Source organism: Accipiter gentilis, chromosome 24 (genome assembly GCF_929443795.1).
Source record: "Accipiter gentilis chromosome 24, bAccGen1.1, whole genome shotgun sequence".
In the NCBI taxonomy this organism is placed as follows: Eukaryota; Metazoa; Chordata; class Aves; order Accipitriformes; family Accipitridae; genus Astur; species Astur gentilis.
The window spans coordinates 22,575,713-22,598,369 of NC_064903.1; the positions used below are offsets into that span (position 1 = coordinate 22,575,713).

At 42.4% G+C, this 22,657-nt stretch overlaps 1 long non-coding RNA gene across 1 annotated transcript in view; it reads left to right on the forward strand.

The window, feature by feature from the left end:
- The window catches only part of LOC126050332 (uncharacterized), a 62,498-nt gene extending 60,043 nt beyond the window's left edge, over positions 1-2,455 (forward strand). Inside the window, exons 5-6 of the long non-coding RNA XR_007509510.1 lie at positions 173-350; positions 1,402-2,455. This is a non-coding gene — a long non-coding RNA (uncharacterized LOC126050332). The remainder of the gene's footprint in view (positions 1-172; positions 351-1,401) is intronic.
- The last annotated feature ends 20,202 nt before the right edge of the window (positions 2,456-22,657 follow it).

A 22,657-nucleotide genomic window follows, 5' to 3' on the forward strand; every position in this document is an offset into this window, starting at 1 on the left:
AAACTATTCGATATTCGTTAAACCAGTCTCCAGTTAACTTGGCTCCTCTTAATTACGACATTTCTTATTCATACACCTTCCTCTTTTTTTTTTTCCTTTTTTTTTTTTTTCCTTTTCATTTCTTCATTTCTTCTCCATCGTTTGGATGCCCTGATGAATGCGGGTGGTCCAGTACCAGCCAGGATGCAAAGCTGAACATCCCCAGCCTTCGCTCTCCCGCTCTTCACAGTAGATGTTGCTACCCTGCAAATATCAAGATTAATGTAGTGTTGGGGAGTATGACTGTATTCTGCCCACAACACCGCGGCACCTTCTGAGTATTCTGATGAAGCAATAATTGGCTAGAAAAGGTATCGTATTGCTAATAAACTAAAGGTGTAGAACTAGAAACATGTCCTCAGTGTGAATCCACCAGAATATCCATTTTACTTGTGTTTTAGGTTGTCCCATGAGACTTAACCAAAAATTATGTTTCTCTTAAGGAATTTCACAGGATGGTTAAAAAACATCTACAGACAGTTTCTAACTGGTAAATCCCAAAGAATCATTTTATGAATATTTTCTATTGTAATCCTGGAGCTTCTTCCCTGTGCAGTTTCTCAGAAGGTGAAATTAAAAAAAAAAAAAATTAAAAAATTAAACCATGTGCTATTGCTTACAATTTGAAAGGCAAAATTTACCTGAGCCTGTGTTCCTTGTGCTCCCAACTCTATCACTGACTGCGCTGTTGAGGTGCCGTTTTACAGGCGAGTAGGGATGCCCCTAAAGCAGTGATAACAGCACATGTGATAACCGTCACGGGGGACTCGAGTTTTCCAGTCTTAGCAAATCCTTAGAGGTGTTGGTGTCCGGATCAACCTGTCGGCTGCTGGATGCCCAAATCTATAATTAAAAATCGTCTCGGAAACTGAAAGGGCTCCTGAGGTGCTCCGCAGGCGGATTTTCGCTGTCTGGGCTGGCAGGCAAGCTGCAGGCAGGAGAAATGCGATTTGGGGAAGGGTTTTGTCCTGTGGTTCACCCCGGCTCCAGGCACGGAAAGCCGAGCAGCGCTGTGCGGCAGGCAAGAGGCAAAGTTAAACCGCACGCCAGTACGAAACGCTTAAATAACTATTTTAATATGTCCGGCATGATAGCTGACTTTGTCTACAAGTGATCTGCGAGACACAGCAAAACGCAGCTGAATGCTTTTATCTGCAGTATATTGAGCAGAGGCTCAGAGATTTGGGTGGTGTGGATTATACAGGTTCAGCGGAGCAAACACCCCGCAGAACTGCTTTCTGACTAAAGGAGAAGTCATTTTCTGTGTTATTTTTGATTCAAGAGTTGTATTTGGCCCCAACATGCTGAAGAAAGAGCAGGGCATTGGCAGTTAATATTTTTATGCTTTTTTTTTTTCCTTAGGGAACAATTCTCCACTATTTTTTGGGGATAAAGTGCAATGGGAATAGGACTGCGCAGTGGAGAATTCAGTGTGGCAGAAGGATGGGAAGCATGAAGATTTCTGAGCTGGTTTGGATGCTGCTTCCACCAAGTAGAAGGGATGTTTTACTAGAATTGTTCATCAAAACTGAGACCTCGTATGGATTATTCTATTGGAAAAATCAAGAAAACAACCACTGATTTTTTCCCCCATGAATACAAAGCAGAGATCTTGTGTAAAAGGAGACAATGTTAAAATAACCAAGCACCAGAAGGGTCTAAAAGGAAAAGCCTGAGGTTAGAGCAGAAAGAAACTGTAAAAAGTTTTAAAAGAAATTTTATAAAGCTATATTTGTATTCAAAATCGATGATCATTTTGAAATCAGAATAACTACTGTTAGATTATTTGCTCAAAGCAGTTTTATAGTCAGGAAAAAAACCCATCGCTTGTATCCCACTTTAAAAAATAATTCTACACCGTTCTGAAATCCCAAAAGACAATAAAAAATCTCCTGGATTTACGATGTTTGGGTGTATTGGAATTAGATGCAAGCAGCTGGGTTTTCCTAGGAATTTTATTCTGGAATATTTGAATAACATGCCTTTTGGACCGGGTGCTTGGGTTGTGTGTGTGACGTGGGTACGTGAGCCCTACGAGGTGGAGTCGTGATGTCGCTGCGTTTCCCGTACATCACTTAGCACAGCTCAACGTCATGACCCCAGTGAAACCAAGCAAGAGTTTGCCTGTGACTTCAGTGGAGCCAGAACTTCATCCCAGGCCTGGAGCAGCTGATGGAGAGTGCCACGGGCTGGTGACCTGGAGCAATTTCAAGTCAGGGACATAGAAGTGAAAAAACTCCTTGTCACATCACTGATCTCATTGACAACCCAGGGTACCCGAATTTCACTTCGGATTTTCTACTGAGTTTCCATTCCCCTTGCAACTATGTAGATAATATGTTAAGGCATTATTCTTAAAAAGGTAAAGAATTAATTTCTTTAAGAGATGGGCGATTTGTGGAAGACATGTGTGTAATTTTGCATTCTAAATGTGATTTAAATTTACAAATAAATTTGCATAAAATCTCCAGCTCTTGATGTCATAGTTCTATTTTATCTTTAATTCAGATGCTCAAGAAATGTAAATTATTTTTACAGCTAAATAAAAGCTATACAAAGCTGCCAGGAAAGAATAATGAGATACACATTGTGCCATGCAGCCATGATAAATCCAGCAGCACCATGGTTACAGTCAAAATGCGAGGCCATCAGCAACTAGGGAATCTCAACACATATAGATTCCTCTGACTAGATTTAGCAAACTAATCTTAACTAGGGAAGCCCATGGCACTAGGTCAGCAAAAGAAAATCTTTACCTGGAAGGTAGACGGGCACCTAAAATGAGGAGGAACAGTCGGTTTATACGGCAAGGGTTTATTATAGATTAAAAACATCAGCCGTAGGTGGGTCAGGCTCTGCATATGTGCTTTGCAGAAATAAAGACACCAGCTTTCCTGTAACATGGCGAGGTTTGCAAATTATTGGTGGTTTGCTGATGGTAGTATGGGCTTATAAACTACGGCTTGGTCGTGAGGATGGCACCAGTGAGAAGGTATATTTGCACCCCCTTAGTCATTGTGGTAAAAGACTGCAGTGCCATGGCTCTGGATTGACTAACAGATTAAGAAATGGGTTCCTCTCATTAGAAATTAACTCAAACATGAGGAGATAATTATCCCAAACAAGGGTGTGAAGAGCCTCAGCTGACAGTAATCAAGGGAAAGTAAATAAAAGGTGTACCGAGCCCACTCTACCCCTCTCCTGGTGAGGAGGCTCAAGGGGTAAGTTGCTCGGATTTTTGAGAGGACAAACCTTGCTTTCTGTGACTTGTTGTAGCTGATGCAGGGAGGCCTCATCATTCTCTGTTTTTGTCTCATTTCTGACTGTGTTTCCCAGTAATACTTGTTTTTTTGGTGTGCATTTTTGCTGTTTGTTTGCTGCTGGAAGTGTCTTAATCCACCCTGCTCTTTAAAGTTTACGTAAAATGAACTAAAGCTGATATGCACAGCACTGCTGACTTATTGCTATTCCCTTTTTGCTGAATTACAGTGGTCTTGCTTTAATTAAACTCATTGTTGAGTTCAAACAGCCTCAAGAGTGGTTTGCTGGGAGCTAGGTGACTGCTCCAAGGCTCTGTGCGGGAGGAGGGATACAGAAGACCCGGGGGGATGGAGGGGTGCGTTCGGTGTTTTCTGGATGACCAACTGTGTAGGATGTTTAGAGGAAGCAGCTGCGATGAGTCCTCCTGCAGTGCCTAAATTTTGCGGAATCTGTGTGCTCTGGAGCTGTCCCTACCAAGTTTTATTTTGCGGCAAAGCGTATGGGGCGTATAGCAAACCTTGTGTTCTGGAGTCTGCTGCTTTTCCTCTTCCAGACAAAAGAGAAGCAACAGTTTTGTGACGAGTTTTAAATGGGTACCAGACAGGACACTGCACGATGCTGAGCACCTCGTCAAGTAGGTGCTGAGCCTTTTGAGCCCTGTGGGTTTAAGGGCTGCGGGGTCCTCGGCATCCTGCAAACTGAACCCTGTGATGCTCAGTTCTCCGAAGCGTGTGGACAACAGTTTGCAGTGAATAGGGACGGCCTAAAACTTGCGTCAAAAGAAACGCTTTGTTTTGCTGAATCAGGGCAGTGAATGCATGTGCATCTCGGAGAGCGTGGACAGGCCTGTTGACTCCTAAGGACCACTCATGTGCCTTAATTGACTATGTGCATGAATGCTTAACTGGTTGGGATCAGCATCAACATCCCTGAATGTCAAGCTCTCTTCTGTGTCTATTTTGTAAAGCTAATGACCACCAGGCTTTAAAAACCTGGTTCTGGTCTTTGGAGATGCTGAGGCATCTTATTTCATATTTTTTTAAAGGTGAATGCCTTTACCTTAAAATAAAATGTCTTTATTTCAGAGACACTGGAGCATAGAAAAAATGGAGAGCTGTAAACTTAATGTCCTTGGAAGTTTAAGATTTTTTAAATGTCTGTAACTTAAAAAAGGGAACCAAATAATGCTGCTTAGAATCATTGAAAAACAAAGAAGTCATGCTCGGCAGGCAGCTCTTATGACAAGGCTCTGCCCAGGGTGAATTTTTATGCTTGAGTTATAAACCCTTGAAAAATGGGGATCCTAATGCAAAAGCTGACACAGCTTTAACTAAAGCAGCTCTAGTAAGTGCTGCTATAATTATTTGCTCATTAATTACAAATTTTGCAAGACACGAGAGTAACACAAATTGGAAAATAGGAATAATTATCAGTAATAATGCCACAGAAGCTGGACACGTTGAAAGTATCTTCCTCTTTAAATTTAATAATAGCAAGACAGCTAGGAAACTAATAAGAAATACATAATTGAAAATTAACCTTGCAAATCTGCTGTTAATAAACCATGGTACTCTTGCGTTACAATAATTTTACAGAGCCCTTAATTTGCATTTGAAGTGTTATTCCAGGTAATACTTTGTGTGTTCACAACAATTACTATGTCTTTGAATTAAAACAAAAACGCAAAGGGAGGATTTTGTATAGCTGAACAGTACAGAACAGTATATACTGTAGTTCTTAGTAGCTCAGAGCTCGAACGATTGGAAACCGAACGTACAATGGTGATTTTTGTGCCGGCTGTTATGCCTGAATGCTGTTTTGTTATTGTTGAATTCGAGTATTGTGGTGTCCTGTGCTTTCATCCTTAGCTTGTGTAAATACACCAGTCGGGCTGTTGGATCGCTTGCACTTTCTCATCCTCCGAGGTGCGAGGCTTGATTACTTGGGGATGCTTGAAAGCATCCAGTGTGTTGGTAACAGGTAGTGTGTGGTCCTTGGGATGTTCTGCTGCAGTGTGTGGTTTTACCATTGTGTTTGAGCCGTTTTAAGGGATCTAATGGGGGCAGGCTGCTGGAGGCGCTGGGGTTTGCTGAGCAGGGTAAGTCAGATTAGGCTGTGGTTTAATGGAAAGGTGCTGCTTTACTGCAGGTTGGCGCCTTGTGCCTGAGCTTTGCCTGCGGCTTTCCATTCAAAGGGAGATGGTAGTTCTTTACAGATGTCATATCTGTTGCCTATCAACAGAAGTCTATAATGATCTGTTAAATCAATCGGTTTGCAAGTAAGGATGAAGAGAATTCTTTATTCAAAACTCAGGCTGTAGTCACCTGCTCTTGCTAAGGATCCCCTGCTCATAAAATAAACCTGGTGAATATTGCTGCCTGCTCCTTGCCTTCAGTCACAGAAAACTTGTACGTTTATAGCGAGAAGTGTTTTGCAATTTTGGAGCTTATATCTACTGAGCTCTGACTGCTCAGCTGAAAAAAGAGGATGGACTGTAACAAAGGGGAACAGCCCTGACTGCAGGCTTGTACTTATATCGCAGTGTTAATGGGAATGGAGGTATATACAGGGTTTCAAAGTTGTGTATGGCCAAGCAGCTTAAAAAATAAATAAATAAAAAAATAACCCGGAGACCTACAGTGTTTGGCATCAGAAAGGAGGAACATTGTACACAAACAATTGGGTTAAGAGTGTGCGCTGCAAACAGGGTTTCTGCACAATTCCAAACTCCATCGAGGGCTGCATGTAAAATGTTGGCTTCTTTGTGCAAACCCACAAATCCTAGGGAAAAGGCCATTAGGGGTCAGCAATTCAGCTGTTTGTCTGCTCACTTTATGTAAGAGGTTAGCAGCAGTATGCTTTTTGTCCAAAGCCAGCAATAGCAGGAACAGCTTGTTTCTGAAAGGGCTGTGGCTCCCCTAGTAGTGATAGAAGAAGGGGTCCTGAAATAAACCTCGACTGTGGATAGTCTTTGATTTGACCTTTTGTCCATTTATTTGGCTATAAGCGTATGCTTAGCACAGCATTTGACTCCTGTCATTCCCTTCCCTAGCAGCCTATATAGCTCAAGCACCACCAGCACAGACATTTTTCCTCCATTTCAGTGTGTTTTGGGGAATTTGGAAAACACTGCAATGTGGGACAATAAGGCATTTTGATTGCCCAAGCTCTTCCTCCAGAGGATCTCAGGGTGTCATATGGAAAAGCAAACCTTCCATCCCCCTGCAGCCTTGGAGTGAAGTCCCAACAGCATTGCAAATCTCAGGGGCTACAGCCCACGGGAGGAGAGGATGGCGATGTCCCCCTCCAAACACCTTTAAAAATCAGTTTTCATCTTTTTTTTTTAAGATGTAAACTCACTTTAAAGTCTCTTCTGCTTTGGGGACAAACTACAGAAAGCTCTCAAAACAGTGGAGTAGGGCTTATCTGTGTGAACTCAGTGGGGCTGTGTCTGACTTTTGAAGTGTGCTGATGCGAGGAGAACTTTGCTTGATCCATGAAGTTTTGTTGTGGAAATGGAGCAGCGTGAGGGTGGGTGTTCCTCAGCTTCACCCCCGTCAGGCTGTAACTGTTGCGTTTGTGAATGTAAGAATTAACGTCATGGAGTTAAGAGATGACCCAGGGAGGGACGGTTGAAGATGGTGTAGATGCAGCTGCCCTCCCAGGTGTGTCCGTAGGTCCTGTTGGCCGTTCTTTGCAAGACCAAAGCCAGTGCTGGGGCCGTGTTGGATTTCTCGTGGGAGCTCAGAAGCTCAGCCAGCCCGAGAGAGGCACTGAGCAGAGCTTTCTGGGTGAGCAGAGGCATGTCTTGGGCAGAGAAAGCCTTGAGAGCTGAATGGATGAAGAAGAGCAGGGAGTTGGCAGTCACTGTTCCAACCTTGAGAAAAAGGAGATGGAAAATACTCTCTCCTCCGTCTGAAAAACAGGAGGCTGTGGGAGAAATGTGGCTCTTAATGATGCTCCGGAGGCAGCCCCTGCTAGTGATTCCTGATCAGTATTCTGTTCATCACCACTTTCTCAAGGAAAGACATAAAGGATCAACTTAGCCAAAAGGAAGCTATTTTTAGAAGAAGGAGAGATGATTTTTTTTTCTAACCATTCTGCTGTTATTTATGTTGCATAGTTCTTGAGTTATTTATTTCAGTGGGAGTTGATGCAAAGTGGGACGGTGTTTAATGTGTGGAAGGATGGTGAAATCCATCCTACAGCTGTCCTTGCTATTTCAGGGCTGGGCTTTGATAGTCTTTCCAACCTTGCAAATTGGATGGCACTTTTTGGACATTATCAAAGTGTTGCTGATTGCGAGGGGTGTTTGTCATCTCCAGTCCCTTTGGCTTGCAGCACACTGCCCGTGCTTCTGCGGTTTGTCACTGCAGTATATTTTAACCTGTCACTTAACTCACCCGTATGCATTTTTAAAACACTAAAAAGCAACTGATAATTCAAAGTGCGCTCCAAGGTAAAAATAAAAAGCGTTAATACTTTTCATCGATCGCAGCTAATTTATGCGAACTGGGCTCTGCTCGCAACTGCAGCAAGGTATAAATGGTGACATCATTGAGCATGAGCTCTGCCAACCTGAGTTAGTGTTGGAATGACAATGGAGTGATTTAACTATTATGATCTCACTTAATATTTCATACTTAAAATGTAGCCTAACCTGTAATTCAGGGTTATACGAAGTACACATTGTAGAGTTGTTTCAGAACAGATTTTTGACGCAAACTTTGTGGTTAAAGGAAATGTTTGAGTGACATACATACTGCATATGCTGTTGTTTTGCAAGGCTGGTGGAAATCCTTTCAGAAAGGAATATTTACTGTGGAATGTTTTCTGTTTTATATATGTGTACATGTATATAGACACAAGCACACAAAAGGGGAAAAAATCTGTTATGTTGTCTCAAGCTTTCTGATATGAAATTGTCACAGGAAAAGAAAATCACTTGCATCAGACAAATACAGCTGCAGTTTTTAAATCCCAAACCCTGTCATCCTCAAAACAATGACAACAACAAAATGCTGTAGACATGATGGGTCATGAGTTAGAACTTTTAACAATTCTAGCTTCCAGCCTCTTTTACAGAAACAGTGCTAAAATGACCTTGCATTCAGTAAGGGAGGTATTGCAGCTGGTCTGAAAAAGCATCAAGTAAAGCAGCAGAAAGAAAAAAGCATGTTTTACTTGATCCTTTGGCTCCCCAGGTGTGTGGCTGGTGGGGGAGGATCTGCTTCTCCTCCCCATGCCTCAGTGCCAGCCTGCAGGTGGAAGTCATCAGTCGGTTTGCTCATCTCACACTTTTTTCTTATTATTTGTATGAGAGTTGGAATAACAAGGTTTTCTTGGATTAGTCCATGGTGAGAAGAGGCTCTGCCTCCAGCTCTGCTTAGGCTGAGTGTGTTGACAGAAAATAATATCTAAGCTAACAAGGCCTGAGCTATAGGACAGTCTGACCAAAGACTGGTAGCCTTCCAGCCAAAACTGTGTAGGCAAGATACTTAAATTTCTTTAAGATGAAACTCAGTGGACATAAGAGGGCTTAGCTGCTTACACCTTGGCTGCAGCAGTAGGAGGTTGGGACAGATCAACCAGGAAAAGCTTCTCCTATTTGGGTGGGTTTAGCCGGTCTTCTGGCGCTGGTACTGTACCTAAAGGATCTATGGCTCTGTAGACACGAGATGGCTGTGGGGATGACACCAAACTGGGAGAAGTAGTCAGCAAGTCGAAGGACAGGACTGCCCCCCAATGCAGTCTTGGCAGGTTGGAGAAATGAGCTCATGGCCCTCATGAAGGCTGTCATAGACAATGCAAAGTCCTGCACCTGGTTTGGAATAACTCCAAGCAACCGTACGGGCCGGAGGTGGGCTGAGAAGCAGCTTTGCAGGCAAAGACCTGGGGGTCCTGGTGGGAAAGCAGAACGTAAGTCACCAGTGTGTCCTTGCAGTGAAGAAGTCAATGCTCAAAGCTTGAATGGAAGAGGCTCTGCCTTTGAAGTTGGCCCTGTTTTCAACAAGGGGTTCAACCAGAAAGCCTTCAGAAACCCCTTCCAAATGACATTATTTTGTGATTAGTTAACAGCTGCCTTTAAAGGATAGGAAGGAATGGTTTGGGGGTAAGTTTTTCTCTAGGAATGTGGTATTATTTGCACCTGCAGTTCAATTAAGTCTAAGATTTGCAAAGATTCATTCTTCATGACCTTAAGGGTCAGTGCTGCTGCTCCTTTTTGGAGAGAAAAAGGACAATGAGTAGCCCAGAAAGAATGTGGTCAAGCCTTCAGTCTGCAAACTGCCTTGTTGTCTGGGGAAAATGGCCTTTTTTCCCTGTAAGAGTGTCATGTTCTGTGTCATGAAGCCAGGTCTTGTTGCTCATTGGTGGCCACCAGCAGCCCATATTTGAAAGCACATTTCGGTGGTTACTCAGCATGTCTGAGGCTGAGACATTTCATACTTAAGCAGGGAGGGTGGATTTCATTGGTAAAGTTTTTTGCACCCATGTTTGAAAATGTTTTGCAAAGACATTTTCCATGCCACTAGAATGACCTTGTTGCTGCTATAAATACTTATCAAAAGCAATCATTATTAGTTCAAAAATATAGTGACATCAGTAGTACTCATCAATATGACTTTTTTCAGTTGAATTAGGGTAAGAAGAGGAAGGGGCGGTTGTTCTAGAATTCTTAGTTTATTTAAATGTTACTTTAGGATTTTTTAGTTCAGAATGAATTTCCAGTGTTCCTTACAGCTGATAGAAAATTTTATGGTTTTTCCATCAGAATCAGTTTAAGCCACTAGAAAACACCCTTTGTTCCTATATTGATAGAAACCCAGTATTCTCCTTTCTTCCTGTTTGGCCTCCCCTGCCCTGGATGCAATGGGAGTAAACACAGTAGAAGGATTTGTATTACCAGCAAAGAAGAACAATTGCAGCAGTGTTTAAATTCACAAGGTTTGAGGATTGTAATTGGAGTTTATATGAGGGTGGGGGGGCGGGGGGCAAATGTTTATCCCACTTCATTTTTAGAGGCTCTCCATTTGTGTTATCTGTGCTTATGGCACAGGGACAAACGTTTTTCCACATAACAGAAATAATTCTGATTCTGTTCCAAAAATAGTCTAGGAGCCATGAGATCCCAGGAATAGGTTTCTCCCTCTAGTGGCAGCAGAAAGGAAGATACAGAGCTCTCAGACCAGGTAGCTTCCCCTTTTTAGAAAAGCATAGGAGGTAAAAGACCTGCTGGTTGTTTTTTTTTTTTTTACCACTTCAAAGAAAGATTCGTAGGGCACAAAATATCTGTGACTTCTTTACGGTTCTCCTTAGTCATTGAAATACTTGTAAAACCAAGATACCAAAACAAGGATGTTTCTTTAATTTTTAAAATTACTTTGAGGCTCAAAGTACAACTGAAGCAACTTGATAAACACAAATGATACCGTTTGGTGTCTTTCCCTCTCCTGTTGGGAGAACCACGGAGCAGACACCCTACTCAGGAGTCAGTGCTGGAACTAGCTCAGCATCTGTCCCTGCAAATAATGCCTAGCGCTGGGATAGCGTGCAAAGAGGGAGGGATGGGGAATCTTCAGAGAATTGCCTTGGTGAGTGTTTGAATTGTGTTTGAGGCTACCATGCTAGTTTGACAGGTAAAGTATAAACCCCTGTGTTCTTAATGACTAAATTACCCTTGTGCCTTTACAGGAAAGGAAAAAAATATATTGTGTCTAGAGGCAGAAGAGCCTGACCACCACCTAGAAGTCAAATAAAAAGCACAGCGAACCAAATCTACCCCTTCTGTCCTATTTCTGCTTTCCATCTCCTGTTGATGCCTTTACCACCTGAGAAGGCTGTAAAACTACTAATGCTTGTTTTAGGCTTGGGCAGAAAGTTTGATCAGTGGAGGAAGGCTGGCTGAAACGCCTGATCCCTGGTTGGCTCCTGAATATGTTGTTAGTGTTTTAGTCCCCGTGACTCAGCCACTGCTTCTTTTGAGTCTATTTCAGTAACGTGTTACTTTAATAGAAGAGATTGCATGAATGAAAGGAAAGGTTGAAACAGCATCTTAAATTCTGGAAGAATGTGTCCTTCAAGCTCTATAGCACTGAAAATAGGGTTCAACTGAAGGATGTGAGCTGTTCTCCAAAAAAAAATACGGTAGGACACCCTCAACCCCAGTGTGGCTGGGGTGCAGCTGATGGTAGACACCAGGTTGTGGAGGTTACCTTTGTCTGATGTGGGGCAGTAGCAGAAGTGTCCCTTGCTGGGCTGGGGGTAATGTGTGTTTGCCTGCCTTGGTAAGCTCTACCTGGCCTCTGGGAGCCCAGAGCTCTCCCTTGGGAAGGCCCAAGGAGGAAAATATGGCCAACATCTGTAGTGCACCTTATTACATGCATGGTGTCCCCTGGGACACAGGAAATGTCTACCTGACCTGTAAGGTCATGTGCATTAGTCCATGACTTTGAAAGTCTTCCATCAGGGAGGAACTTGGTGACTTCAGAGTGAAATGCAAACTCCATTCCTTCCCATTAGGGTTGTGAATTGGCAGGACAGCTTCTTTCTGTGAAAGTTGTCGATATTTCTTTTGCCCTTTCTGAGGGCTGGTGCTTTGGAACCTGTTTCATGTTAGGACTTTCCGAAGAAAGGACTAGAAAGGACTTGCCGTAGGAAATCTTGGATTCTGGCAGGCCTGTGTGTGCCTGCTGGATGGTTGTGGCTACCTGAGCTCACTGAGGTTGGGACACCTCTTGGCAAAGGGTCGTGTTTGCCTCTCACCTTGTCCTCAGGACCAGGTCAGCTTGTTGCAGATGTTTCCCAGCAGCCATCTTCATGCTGCCTGGAAGGTTCCTGAGGACAGTAATTAAACATCAGTAGAGAAAACAGTGGGACTTGTTTCTTCCGTGCTGTCTTCTGTGAGGAGGTTTAAATCTTAGTTACTTTCCAGTTCATAAAGCAGTACTTAAGTCTTTTAACATGGTCATTTCTTTGGACAATGTCTTACCCTAGCTCTGGCAGATACCTGGACTGCTTTTCCAGCATCTTGTTTCTGCACTGTACCTGAAAACTGTTCTAATTTTATTTCACCTACCTGTAAAGTTTCCTTTCATTCATTGCCTTTGCTTTTTTTATCACTCTTTTTATCACTCAACTTCATTATGCAATTGTTCCAACCCTGCTCTGTATTTGATGTTTTATAACTTGCCTGCCTTTTTTCCCCACTGTTGATTACTTTTACATTTCTATGTTCCTTCACATTGGCTTTAAAAATAAAATAGAAAAAACAACTTGAACATTCCCTGTGCAATTACTGTGAGGTGGTATGCATAACCCTTGGGCATACATTAATTTATCTTTGAACACTTTCTATTTCCTCCGTGTCCTTTCTCTCCCCAGCTTTATCATGTTGAATTTCACCCTGCACTTAGTCTCCCAACGTTGCTCTGCTAAAATCTAATCTACTTGTTTTCTAACTTTTAGTTGAACATTAATCCTCGTGAAATCCTTAAAGACTGCAGCCCTGATTCTCCCCCACACTTGCATCACCAGTCATAACTGCTGTTACAGAAGCCTTGCTCAAGAATTACTCCCTACAAAAAGCCATCATCTTTCTGTACATACTTCAGATGATGAAAATAATGCTTGCAACCAGGACCCACTGTAGGACTGTGCACAGTAAAGAAATAAATTTTTCACAACATCTACAAGTGTTGCTCACATCTTCTCCCCTTCTCCAAATTTCAGCCTTTCACTTTGATGTGGTCTCAGCTGAACAGTTAAGCATCTGCCTAATTTTAAGCAACTAAGCAATCGGTCGCAACTATAACTATTTTCCTTCTGTTAGGAGTGTTGCTCTTGCCCTGTGGGCTACATCTGTACTCTTTTTCTGAGCTGGTGTCCAGACCGAAGTGGATGAATTCAATGGAAAGATGGGGGTGAGAGCAGGGGCAGCAAGCGGCAGGAACTCTGGGGAGACCCCCACCACCCCCATTGACCCTGGGGCACAGTGCTTCCTCTGAAAGGTTTTTGCAGCTCATGTCATGGAGCAGGCATGATCGTGGGCTGTGTTTATTGGAAAGGATTGGAGAATTTAGCCGGATCAGGCTAGAGAGGAATTAAAAAAAAATAAAAAATAAATTGCATCAGCCCATCTACCTCATTGCTTTGGGAACCAATTGGACCAGGGTTTGACTTTGCAGCAGTACGTAAGTTGCACAGGAAGCACTTTAACAGATAAATTAGCAATAAAGAGTCACTTCCATCCTACAAACACTGACTTCTCATCTGTCTGGCAATGTGTGGGTCAGCAAACGCAGTGACAATCCGATGGGTCCAGTCAGACTTGTGTTAAAGAGAAGGGATGCTCAGTTGCTGGTGAGGGTGTTCAGTGGGTGATGCTCTGCAGAGTAAGTGTAGTGTCCAGCTTTTCTTCAGTGCAGAGAAGGGAATAGATGAATATACTACAGACCTGAGAAAACAGCCTTTTGCATGTGACTGGTAAGATTTACTAGTAAGGCAGTTTTCTGCAGAGCAATTTCAGCAGATACCTGTAGTCTTAAATACCTTTGAGCGGTGAGGAGAGCCAGCCTAGCCATGGCAATATCCATAAGTCTCTGGTGAAATGTGCCTACATCGGATCGTGCTGAGGTTGCTCAGGGCTGCAGCAGGCACAGAATGATGGAAAAATGTGTCACTGGGACCCATGAGAGGGACAGAAGCAAACTGCCTAGTGGTGGGTGGTAGGGCAAGGAACGAAGAGGATTTTGTGTCCATAAGATGTAATCACCAGAAACATCACATTTTGGAGGACTGGCTTTCCCACCAGATGTCTGTGGGCTGGCAGGAGAGAGGACAGTGGTTTGTGGCAGGTTAGTCGCTGGTGGTCAGCACCTCGGTGGTGCTGCCCCTGGAGGAGGTGAGCAGCAACCCAGCGAGCGCCCATGGCAGGGGGAAGGCAGCCGAAGGCACTGGGACATGGGTCTCTACATGGATACTGCACTTCTGACACTTCCATGAATTTCCTTAAAAACCAACCCACTTGGATTGGGAAGCGTAAAGTCTATATGTTAATGAACACAAAGGTCTCGAAACGGACTCCAGAGGAGCCCTGGACCTTTCTAGATCTGCAAAACTATTTCCTGAAAACTCCCAATGGCTAATTCCATTAAATGTACTTCTTTGTAAGCACATAAAATCAATTATCAATGCATATAAAATAGTATCAGTGTTGAAACTTTCTGAATGTATATGTCTTGTTCTTCCATATCTTTATCTAGTCCTTGTGTTATCATATGTAATTAACACATCTAATGAAATATTGACTTTAAGTGACCTCATCAATGTCATGGCTTATTAAGTTTTGTTTTTTCATGTAATGTTCCTTTTCCTCTCTATTGAATGATTACATTCATTTGTTTATCATAATTTCTGAGCACATATATTTTGGAAAATAAAATTGAAATGCCAAGTGATTTCAGGAAACACTTTCAAGCACAGTAAATGATGTATCTGAATGTATTTAATTTTTTATTAAGTGCAACATGAAAACATGTCTTTACTTTCATTGCTTTTTCTTTTCTATCTCCCACCTACTGCATTTTTTCCCCAGAAAGGCAGCAGGCAAAAGAAGAATGAAGATTTCTTGTGGTAAATGAAAACAACTTAAGCATCTTTTTTTTTTTCTCCTTTGGCATTTAATCTCAAGTGAAAATTTGCAATCAGAATGCATGCTTTCAGTTCAAATTGGAAAAGTATTCTTCACAAATAAGTATTTGTTTGGAGGGGGAGAAAACTCTAATTGTAAATGTTGGTTCTCACAATAAATATTTTTGTAGTGTATTTGAATTGATTAATCTGCCACTTTTTTCAGTAAAGTGCAAAATCAGATCAACCCACATCTTGCTTATTTACATCGCCAGCTTTAATTTATCATTAGTTGTATTGAGTGCTAAAGCTTTTAGTGCAAAGGATACCTCTTTCACTTCATGGATAATCATTCAGTGGAATATAATTTAAAAAAATTTATATGGTATCTCTGCCATGGCTGTAACCTAACCTCAACATGATAAACCTTCTCCAGTAGGATTAGCACTTTCCTGGTGGCTTTTGCCTGGGTATTTGTCTAGTCATTAGTTCAACATCCAACTTAGCCCAAGTATGTTGTCATCTGAAATCTTGACACAGTAAAAATATTTCTGGGTTTAGCTGTAGTTTATATTAGACTACTTTGTGTCAGGTAATTCAATAGGATTTCAATCCAGATCACTGCATCTTTTTAATTGGAAGATAAGAACAAGCAATTCAAGGCAGACTCTGAGAGAATTGGAGAGGCACTCCATCCCTGTGTGCAAGACAAGGGGACAGAAGCTCTGCCTGGAAAAAAGATGAAATGAAAACAAGTTCTTGAGCAAATTATGGGAAGAGACTGGACAGATCGGGATAAGACATTTTATTTTGAATTGCAGTGAAGGGAAAGTGCTGGTTTTTCTCAGCAGTTGCTTTTCTGGGGACTACAGCTGTATCTCCCCAGCCTCTGAAGCACAGAGGGCTGGGAATGTCAGCCTTTTCACAAAGAAGCACTCTTAATTAGGGATGCAAGTCCGCTATAACTTCTTTTTACACTCGGATAATCTCAAAAGATGAAGAAATCTGACTTCAGCCTGTTTTCCTCCTTTCCAGTGTCCTTTCGCTGCTGAGCCGCAGCAGTCCTGCAAGGTGGCAACGGTGGCACTGCAACGTTATACGTGCTGAAATCAGGGCAATCAATCTTAACACCACTCCGGCGCAGGGTCCTGTAGGTGGTGTGACAGGTTGAGTTTCCATTAAGGGGTGAGAGTTTCCTTCAGGAAAACCTGCAGGAAGGAGCTGAGAGCAGTGCTGTGTAGGTTCAAATGTGTATCAAAGCCTTTTTTGTCAGGGTGTGTGAGAATATTTTCAAGGGTGTTTGGACCGAGATGCTGGGACAGTGACTGACAGCTGTTTAGTGAGGAAGACTATGCTGAAAGCTGAACCCGAACTCACCAAACTAAAGTTTAAGGGGAAAAGCTTTGAATTAATGCATCGTTCAGAACTGAACAAGTGCATCACTCGCTAACAGCATGGGTTGACTCTGCTTTTTGTGCTAAATGTGGAAAAAATAGGCTTTAATTGGGTTTTGCTTCAGCTAGTGTACTGCTACCTGGGTTTCGGAGCTGTCATCTGTGTAGGATCTCCTCTCCAGCTCCTGCTGAAGCCTAGCGTCAGCTCTAGTGCCTTACTAGGGCATGGCCAAGGTCCATCATGGAGGTGACAGGAGGGTTTTGATTTCTTAACCAGCTACTTTCCTCTAACTCTTCTTTCCAAAGCCCACAGTGGATTTATGACCTGCACTCTTGAGCTCTGATGTTGCTTGAGATTTGTTTCTTGGCACAGAGAGGCGTACTGCATTTTGGATGTGTTTTCCTCTTTCTGCTAAAAGAGAATACTGAAAAAAAACCAAACAAAAAAAACAACCACCCCCATACAAACAACCCCCCTCCAAAACTACAGGTTGCCTTTTTAATGATTTTTTTGCATGTGTAATAATCCAAGGCAATATCTAGAAGCTTCATTTTTGGAAGGGATTAACAAAGACTGTTTAATATCTTTCATGAGGCATAGAGAGTGCTGGAAAGAAAAACAGTGATCCAGAAGCAGCTATGTTTTCACTGACGCCTGGAATTGAAATACTGGTTGATTATTTTTTTTTGGCAACTTTTCTTCTTGAGGAAAGAACTTCTGAGTGCAATCAATTAAAGAAAGGATCTGATTTGCTTTGTAATTGTTTTTCTGTCTGTATGAATGATGTAAGGGCATATTGGAAGAGTTTACTTCACTACTCTGTCTTTTCTAAAATAACAGGTTTACTGGTTGATTTATGGGTTGTTTGTTTTGTTTTTGTTGTTCTGTCTGTAGGTGAGAAAAAGGTTAATTTGCTTGAGAAATCATGTCTATGCCAGAGAAGGTCAACTTGTTCCATCATCGTGTACTGCCATTGGAGGCTGACCTGAACCTAAACTCAGTGGTTTAAGGGAAGAATTAGGCATCCTGTTTTTCTGCATGCTTTTCCCAGCATTTGTTTTCTCCTCTTTTTTCATAGTTTCTCAGAAAAAGCAGAAGGGTGTGACTCAGTGGTTAGTTGCTTATATACTCCCTGGAACTGGTTCTGTTCCCTGTAAAGTCATATTTTTAACATTCTGCTTCAAAAACTTCAAACTTGGCTGTGGCTGTGCCAAGCTCGTGGCATCTCTCCTCCTCTGGCTGACCAAAAGCCAAAATACCAAGAAATCCATTTATGAACTGTGTTAAAAGCAGTGGAGAAACGTGCAAGTATAACAACCGGGAAAGACAGGGAATATTACATTTGTCGAAGAGTTGTCCGTAAACATAAGACCATAATGCCCAGTGAGGTTCCTGGGGACGTCCCCAGTTCCTCCTCTTCCTTGGCTGCTTCACTGAACTATTTCTGTAGCTCATAGGATGTGGACCACAAATGATGAAGGACCAAAGTATTATTGGAGTTTAAACCTTTTGCAAGGCCATAAAAGCTAATTAAAATAAAGGGTTTTCACGTTGTCTGGTTTTTTTTGAGTAGAACAAGTTTAATATTAATGTAACAGAACAGGGTGTCTGGTTCCTTGCTCTGTCACCCACTGCTCACTGCAGCTGAATGCAAAACATCAAAGTGTTTGAGTCTCCTCTGTTTAATTTGGGGTTTTTTTCTGCTCCTTTTTTCTTTCTTTTCATATGTTTAAGTTCATGTACATAATACATATTTTCAATAAGTCTGTTCATCGTCTGTCAGAAAGCAGAGTGGTGGTGATGGAATATTTTAGGGCGATAATTTCAGAGAAATGTTAAGTCTTATAGAAACAATTTTGTTTCTATTTTCCAGATATCTAGTGAGATTAAAGTCTCGTTATTGGACTTGTTCTGCATATTTTGCCCATGTGCATTTTATAAGGCTATTTAAGTATTATTGTTATGTTTTGATTTCAGTGTGCTTCTCCCCACTCCCTCCCCATTTTAAATAGCTAATTGCAATAATTCTGTAACTTTATTTTTGCAGAGTAATAATTTGCTTGTTTTCAGTTCTGGAGAACTGTGCTCCTGGATTAAACAGAGTAAATAAACTCTCAGGGCACAGCTGTCATGCCCAGAAAGTGCACGTCAGCTTGCAAGACTGGCTCTAAGGAGTCTAATTTAGGAAGGAAAAATGAAATCTGCAGTATTGTTAAAATAAGTTTGCCACAGTATTAATTGCCTTTGTATATATGTGACTATAGCTCAGGCGAATTTGGGATGTTAGCCTGTGTTAGCCACGGAGCGGTCCTGGTCCTGCATCCAGGTCCTGCTCCTTGGAGCAGCGGGGCTGCAGAGCCTGCGTTCAACTTCTGTCAAGGGGAAATGCTCTGGGAGGTGATTAAGAAAGGTGAGGCCATCTCCCAGCAGTGTGTTAGCTACAGCATTTAGCGGAGGTGGCGGAGGAAACGTTTAATTAGTCTGTAGGTTTCACTTGCGCTCTCATTTGGATGTCTCAGAATTCACGTTGGCTTCTGCCTCTTTTCCTTTCTTGTTCAAAAGTCAGTGTTTCACTAAAGTGTTGGAAATATGACTTGGAGGTTGTACGTCTTGTGCTGATGGGCTAAATCTGCCTGGCTGGCTTGGGGGAAGTCATTCAGCTCCCGATTCTGCAATGTAGATACCTGGATAGATTTGAGGGAGAAGGAAAGGGGTAGCACGGGGGAGAAAGAGCTGAGCGAGGGGTTGGATTCAGTTGGGAAGAAGACAGGGACAGGGCATCGTCAGAGGGGAGAGCGAAGAAAAGCGTTGCTGTCTCTGAAGTCCGAAGAAAATGATGTGATGTAGATAACGGAGGGATCAGCGCTGTCTTCTCCAGGCAAGTCTGCTGCCTCTGGGAGCTTTTTGTGTGGACCACCCTTTTTTTTTTTTTCTTTTTTTCTCTGGCTTGTTTGTGGGCTCCTGGGGAAATCCTCTCTGACCAGAAGCGTGGTTTCTTGGCAACGGCCAGCCAGTCTCCGCTGGTGTGAGAAAGTGGACGATGTGTAAAGTTTCCATCTGCGTACAGCCAGGAGAGGGATTCCTTTTCTCCTCAGCCTCTAGCCAGCCTTGTGCTCCAAGGCTGAGTAAAGGCAGACCTGCTCGAGCTTGTCAAGACAAGAAAAGCCGTTGCCTCTTGCCGATGCCTTTGCAATGGCTGGAAGACGGAGCGAAGGTCCAAGTTCTGCTCCTGGTGCCGTCCCTTCTGCTCTGGAACTGCAAAAGCCAGGGAAGGGACTGCTGGTGGTGGACCTTGGCCTGGGTGGAGAAGCTTTGTGGTGGAGTTACAGGGAAGGAACAGGAGGATGGCGATGCTTTGGGGAGCTGGATATGCAGGGTCCGAAAAAAAAGGGGATTAGGAGAGGCATGTCTGATTTGGGTGGTTCTGCTCTTAATTGTAAAGCTAACGGAGTTCATGTGTAAAACCAGAATTATTTGGGTAGAACGTAAATTAGAGAGCATGGGTGTAAGTTACCATTGAGGGGCAACATGAACTTTTTTGTGAGGAAGGGACATGTAGCCTACTATATAAATTGAAAGGGGCTGGATGTAGTGGTCTTGGGAAACTAATTTCAATTAATTTAGTGGCAACTGAATTGAAATTCGTTGGGAGTGTGTTGGTAATGTATGAATTTGAAATGCAAGTCGGCAGGAGTTCCTTTTCTTCTGCGTGTATTTGGTGTGTTCTATGTTGTTTCCTGCAAGACCTACAGAGAAAAAGAAGCAATTCAAGAAATCTCAAGGTTTTTTCTAGCTAGTTGCATTCCTGGGGTCCTGCTTTGTTTTGGGGATGTGCAACTGGTATTAAGGTACAAGGGATGCTGCAGTGGGGACTGGAAAAAAAAATAAGGATTTTCTTCTTCCTTTTACTGGAAAAGTATGTAAAACATGATTGGAGTTTGTCAGTATGGGAACAGATGTCTTAATTCACTTGCAAGGGTTCTCAAGACTTTAGGATCTCCAAGCTTTTCGGGTATAAAACCCCCTGCAGTAAGAAGCATGTTTACAGGATTTTACATACTTCACTATTTTTTGATGAAAAATGGCATCAAAGTGACACCTGAGGCACCACATCCATTACCCTTTGATAAGAGATGGAAGTTGGTCAATCACGTTCTTGTCATTTATTAGTACTGATTCACAGGGCAAAGAAATGACAGTTAGGAAGAGTTAGTTATACAGTTACTTCTGAACTACAGTGGCATACCTGGTATAAGAGACTCTGATTTCCTTTAGGCTTCCTGTACATCAATACACAACTGTGGTGGTCTCTTCACTTGCAAGTCAAAACACTTGACATTTCTTTCTTTTTGGTGCTTTCTCATATGATTTTTTTAACAAATTCTTTTTCTTGAAGTAGTTCTTAAAACATTTCCAGAATAAGTGATTAATTTAAAAAATACTCATGTTTGCACACCCACTTCAAATTTTGGGGATGCAAAGCACAATACACAATAGTTTCTATTATAGCTTTTAACAACCTGCAGAATTGCTCTTTGCTTTCCCCTCCTCTGGACAGATCGTATATGGTGCTCTGTTTAACTCCAAGTTGCACATGAAGAAATTTCATGTGTATGGAGGCACTCAGGCCTCCCCCCGTCCTTGAGCCTTCACGGAAAGGATGTATGAGTTGGAATTTTCAACTACGTATTATGGAGTTTATTGCCAGTGGAGTATGCATAGATCAATATTGAATATAGCTGTAAACATACGTCCTTCAGACATATGCTAGACGCCCTTTGCTGCGTGCAGCCTGGCCGGCAGCTCGCTGAAATACCAGCTTACAGCAGCCCAGCAATAATAATAACATCATCTTTCTGGTTGCCCCAGCCCAGGGTTTATTAAAGCAGATGGTCAGGGGTGAGATTTTGCACTTCTGAGCCATAAAGTTCCACCTGCTATTTGATTTTTAGGGTGAAATATTTAGGGGAGGAGAGGGTCTTTCCCCAACATTTCATGCAGCTTTGACATTACTGGCATTTATTAGCAGTTGGTGTTTTCTGTTTGTTGGAGGAAAAAGCCAGCTGGGGTGCTATGTGGAGATCTTTTTGCTTTGCTAATAGAGACAGCTCATGGATAACCAGCGTGTGAGGTCAGGTGGGGCCACGGGTATTGTTCTGTTAATTAGCATATTCCAAGAAAATTATCAGAAGTCTGATTTTTCCCATTTAATAAACTACAATTAAATAATGCCAAATCTTTGGGAGAAGGGCTCTCCCAACCCAAAAAAGGTCTTTATATTGCCTCTAAGTTGAGGGTTACAAATACCTTCTATGTAAAACTGAGGGGGGGGGGTGGGAATTGTGGTCTGTTATTAAACTTTTTAAGGTTAAACTGCTGTGTATGGAATTTTTTTTATGTTGCTGTATGATCTCTTGTTTCAGTTTAAGATTGCTTTAGATTGGACAGGGAGTGTTTGTAGGGGTCTGAGGGCTGTCAGTGCTGTGAATGTTTTTCTTGTTATGGAGAAAAGGCTTTATCCAATTGCTTATCATGTGCTAGAAGGGCTGTGCATGAGAAATAATTGCCAGGGAATAAAACTGCTGGCAGTTCTCATTTAATCCACTTCCATGGCACATACTTCAAGTGCCATACAAGTCTAAACAAGACTTAAAATAAAACAGGGATTTGTTTCCTTCTGTGTGAATTTCCCGGTTCGAGATGTCTTGTCAGGCAGGCAGAAATAATTATTACTGGGAGAAGATGGGAATTCTTCCCTCAAAGATACTCATTCATTCATTCACCAGGAGAACAATTAATGACAACTCGCTAATGGCTGCAACATTTTATTTTCTATTTCCAGTGGCATGTGCAGACCCAGGCTTCCGAGTGCCTGGGTACTCCCTGCCTGGCCCCAATTACTTTGGCAGGGAGGCACGGTATGCTGCAGGGACCGGCGCTTCCCCCGGCAAGCCGATTCCCAGCCAAGAATAGGTTTGAGCTTTTGGCATTGAAGTAATGCATATGAGTAGCACTGGGGTAGTAGAAATCGCTGATTGTTTCCAGCAAAGGAATGGCAGTTGTCTTTTAACTATGTAATTAATTACTGCAGATTTAGGGGAGGAGGGAGGGAGAGTATTTGGGTTTCAGGGCTCAGTATGGGAGACTTCCTAATCGAGCAAACTTCTCCCTGCGAGACAAAACCGAGATGAAACGTGCAAGGAAACAGGAGGATCTTAATAACAAATCTTCAAGAAAATAAAAATAAAAAGTAAATTGCTCTCTGGCTAGCTTCCTCATTGAGGCTTTTACCCTGAGCCTGTGGGTAGAACTTTGGTTGTTAGACGGTTGGTCT